Here is a 4,955-nt window from a genome sequence, read left to right as displayed (position 1 = left end):
ATATATAGACAAAAAAAAAAAACCAAAAAACAAAACAAACAAACAAAAAAACAGAAGCCACAGACAGTGTGGAAATAGTTAACCTTGTGAACTGATTACTTTTATCAACCAGGAGGTATGTCTAGCCACCTGCCTGGAGGAAGATGGCTAGGACTCTACAAGTACAAAGCTCTCATTGTTGATGCCTTCTCCACTAAGCTTTGAGAGCATACCTGTGACATGTATGTGACACATGCCTCTGTGTAGTGTCTGGCACTGCCCTCCTCCTCACACCTCCATGTTAGCTAAGCCATCAATCATTTTCTTCCTCATCAGGATTTGGTGACTGTTTCCATGGATCCCTTCTCTAGTAGGGACTTCACTCCAGGATCCCTTTATCATATTGGGAACCTATTTAATTAAACATCTTCAGTTGAGCCTGCAGAAAATACGCAACTTAGCTATAAACTTGACTTCTCATTTCCTGTGTTTAAATACTCCTGGGATCTCTCAAGCTCACCTCGAAAGCAATTTGCATCTACTTGACTAATTTATTTGGGCTCCTTCCTATGTTGAAACATTCCTGGGATCTCTCAAATTCACCTGTAAAGCAATTTGCATCTACCTGACTAAGCTATTGGCTACTCTGGAGGCATGGGGAAGTAAGGGATGTGGACATGCCCTACCACATTTTGTTAAGGGTTCCTCATGCAAGTGGTAGTTGCCCAGGGAGTTAGATGTGGAGTAGGAGTCAGTGTGGCTCATAACCCAACAGAGTTCAGCAGAAAAGACCATGACACAAGGTGAGCACCTGGTATCTTTGCCCATGTCACTCGACCATTGTGGCTCAGTGGTTGAGCACTGATCTATGAACCAGGAGGACAAGGTTTGATTCCTGGTCAGGGCACATGCCTGGGTTGTGGGCTCGATCTCTAATAGGGGGCGTGAGGTGGGGGGGCAATCAATGATTCTCTCTCACCATTGATGTTTTAATCTCTCTCTCCCTTTCCCTTCCTCTTTGAAATCAATAAAAGTATATATTTTTTAAAAAGACAAAATCCCATGCTTCCCCTTGTATGTTAAATAACACATTCTCAGTGTGTGGAATGTTTACCGCTGGTATTAAGGTGATTTGATATTGTAAGAGGCGAGGCACTGTTTGAAAAGTGTGCCCTTGGTACTTCTGTAAACCCATCCGTTTTTATCAGGGGGAACATCTTGGTGTCCTGTGACAGACTTAAACATGTCCTTCATATGTGTTACCTATAAGTTTAGCAAAGCAATAAGCTTTAGGCTCAGAGTCTCAGACAACTGATGATATCAATCTAATATTTAATAAATTGTTCTTGGTTATATCATGTTTATTCCATTTTTAAAATAAGTGTTTATCATTTGTCATAGTGGCATAACACTTATTTTAAAAATAAATTTGCTTCAGTTAAATATTAGTCGATGGGAGAGGCATATCAAATAACTAACAGTCTAGATGACCATGCCTATGGGGAGGTGAAGGAAGCACTGGATCCTGATTACCATGCAGGGTCAGAGTGGCAGTTCCATACACTGATTTTGCATTAGAATCACCCAGGGAACTTTAGACATAAATACAGATTGTAAGACACCACCCCAGATCAATCAAATTAAAACCTCTAGGGAGTGGAGCCTGGACATTGATTTTTTTTCAAAGGCCTTCAAGTGATTTTAATGTGCAGCCTGTGTTGGTACCCACTGTGTTGGAGATGCTGATGCTAAAGAATGAAGAGCATATGCCCCTCACCCCCCAACACACACCCAACATGCACATGGAGATAGCCACAAATAAATGGATTTTATGGCACAGTCCCACAAAAGCATTATTTTTTTATTAAAAAGCTTTCTTGTTAAAGGAATAATAAATTGTAATTCAAAATAAACAATTCTCCCTTGTTCTGCAGATACAAATGCCTGGATGTCTGGACATATTCTTCTGGGACTGAGCTCAGGTTCAGCCATTAGCTTAATTTGTCACCTTGAGCAAGCCACTTGACTTTTCCCTGCACCAATTTCCATTTTTATAAAATAAAAGAAAGGATGTTTGACATGGATGATCCCTAAAGACCCTTTCAGCTGAAAATCTTCATGGTTCCTTATTTTAAATGGAAATAACCAAGACGATTAGTTTCCTTCTTGTTTGGGCATTAATGATGATAATCAAACGTAGACTCAGAGGTGTGGGGTACGAGGCTTTACTTTACTTTTATTCTTATTGCAGAGAGGTTCTGAAAACTAATTTTTCTCTCCCTGAGCTGACAGTTCAGCCAGCAGGCAACCTTTTTAAAGCCTGCTCAAAGCAAGGGAGCCGGCTCGCGTATGCACAGAGAAGACATGGCTGACCTAGTAATGAGGACTGTGCAAAATCACATTGATTTTCTATTTTGACCTCCCTTTCCATTTAACCATTTGTCAATATGGAAGAGAGAAAGCTGTAGAATGCAATATTTCAGCAACTGGAGAAAAGGCAACTTGTCCAGGGGAAGGAAGTCGAAGTACGATTTTGACAAGTATGCGGAGCTCTAAGCAAAGCTTTTCTCAAGTTTTATGCTGAATATAAATGTGTGGCTCCAACAAGTGTTCTGCATCCAGGTCATCCTGAATGATTGACTGTCCTTGCCCCACCTTCTGCCTCCAGGCCGACCCTAGGCACCCTTCTATGTTTTTTTTTTTTTCTCTTATCTAACTCCCAAATGTCTTTCAAGACAATCTAGGGGTCACTTCTATAAAGTATTCCATAATGATCCCAATAAAACCTTCACCCCTAGTCAGGGCTTAGCATCCCTTGGTGCATAGAACCATATAACCACCGGTATCCAAGTGTCTATATCACTGTTTGCTGATTATGTTTATTTGTCTCACTTGTGAGATTACAAGACTTTTAAGGTCATAGGCGTGGCCTCTGTCATCTTCATCTATCTGTCCAGGGGCTGACACAGTGCCTGACATACAGTGGAGGTCTGGGAAACGATAAAGAATACTTAGTGCTTACAGAATGCATTCCTCTAACATAAGTCCTCAAACATCCTGGGCTCAAAAAACATTTTATTTCTTCTATGGAAAGAGTATGCCTACCTGATAATCCACTTATAATTGATTCTCAAAACCATACTCACTTCCTAAATATAGAATTTTCTTTTCCTGACCCCAGAATTAAGACACATGAACGAAAAAAAAACAAAAAAAACGGTGGTGATGGGGGGGAAGGTTCTACGGAAAGTAACTTCACAGGGTGATCTGAATATAAATTCGTAACTGGGCAGGTCCTGGTGGTAGTCACACTCCAAGCCTAGAACTTCTTTAGGAAAAGACTTATCTTTTCCTTAAGCTAGCCCTGTCCATTGTTTTTGTGCATCTAGGTTAATACACCTTTGAAATAAGCACACTCACCCTCAAGAAATCATATGATCTTGTTAACTATCCTGTAATCCAATCCCCACCTTGCTTTCTTACACCTCACCTTCACTAATCTCCCTTAATTCCAAATGCATAAAAGAAATTGCAAAGCTGTCAATCTCCAAAGCATTTGAAATTCTGCTTCCTGGCACTGATCATCAGTTTTGGCTCAAATCAAGTCTTATGAAAAGTATTTACAGATTAGGAAGTGTCTTATAGCAACAGAAGCAATGGTCAACAGGTAGCATATTATGGGCCAACACTGCTCAATTGGTTGGGCCTCACCAGAATACTGAGTTGAAAGGGATTCTGAAAGTATATTAAGGCCAATCAAGGGCTTCTTGGTCACGTACGATATTCACCAGGGGTGCTGACAAGAAGTTTGCCAGCAAACAGGCTTTGTGTTGGTAAAAGTTGACCATATTAATGAAATACAAACAGGATTCAGATAGCTGAGATGTATGAATAGTAGCTTGAGCAAGCATTTTAGAAGTAGGCCAGCTACAAATAAAGCATCCCAATAGTCTGAGTTACTATTTGGGTCTACTGTTATTTATATACAGTGATGTACTGCTATTTGAATCAATTCTCTCCAACTCCGTTTTGCCATTATGAAATGGGGTGTGTATGTGTGTGTGTGTGTGTGTGTAGGTGTTCCATTCACTTAAGGGGGTTAGAATACAAGTCCAAGTATTTACTCCCTAAAGAGATGATGTACTTGCAGTATGGCAGGACCACTTAGAAAGCTACTGTGATATTTTGACATAAACATAGATATCTGCTGGAGTCTTCTCCACATAGGGGTCAGTAAACTTCAGATGAAGATACTCTGTGATATGACAATTATCTCTTTACTTATCTGTTTCTCCTGTTGGAATTAGAGCTGATAAGGGTTTGATAAGTGTTGTCCAACTATAAATCATATTCATCTTTGTTTCTCTAATATATATATATATATATTCAGTCCTGATCAGGAGAGGCTGTACTCACCAGTCATGAGCCCTGCGTCTGGCGCCCTCCCAAGGGGAGTGGCCTGAAGGATCGGGCTGAAACCAGCTCTCCGACATGCCCTGTGGGGTCCCGGATTGCGAGAGGGCACGGGCCAGGCTGAGGGGCCCCACTGGTGCACGATCAGACCGGGGAGGGACAGCAGGAGGGCTCCAGGGTGTGTCTGGCCCATATCGCTCAGGCCCGACCAGCTGGACCCCAGCAGCAAGTTAACCTACAGGTTGGAGCATCTGCCCCCGGTGGTCAGTAAATGTTATAGCAAGTGGTTGAGCAGCCTTCGCATATCATTAGTATATTATTCTTTGGTTGTTAGGTTGTTCTGCCATTTGGTCTATTTGTATATTACCCTTTTATTATATAGGATATGTGTGTGTGTGTGTGTGTGTGTGTGTGTGTGTGTGTGTGTGTGTACATACAGATTATTATGACCACCTGACGTCTGTAGGCAAATTAGCCATACACTGCATTGTATGAGATATGGAAGCCGAAGGCCTGTTCAAATACCTTTGCTGTCTGCAGTTACCAAGATAAAACATCTCCAG

The sequence above is a fragment of the Myotis davidii genome, unplaced genomic scaffold, assembly GCF_000327345.1.
Source record: "Myotis davidii unplaced genomic scaffold, ASM32734v1 scaffold243, whole genome shotgun sequence".
NCBI lineage: Eukaryota > Metazoa > Chordata > Mammalia > Chiroptera > Vespertilionidae > Myotis > Myotis davidii.
This window is presented reverse-complemented; position numbering follows the sequence as displayed.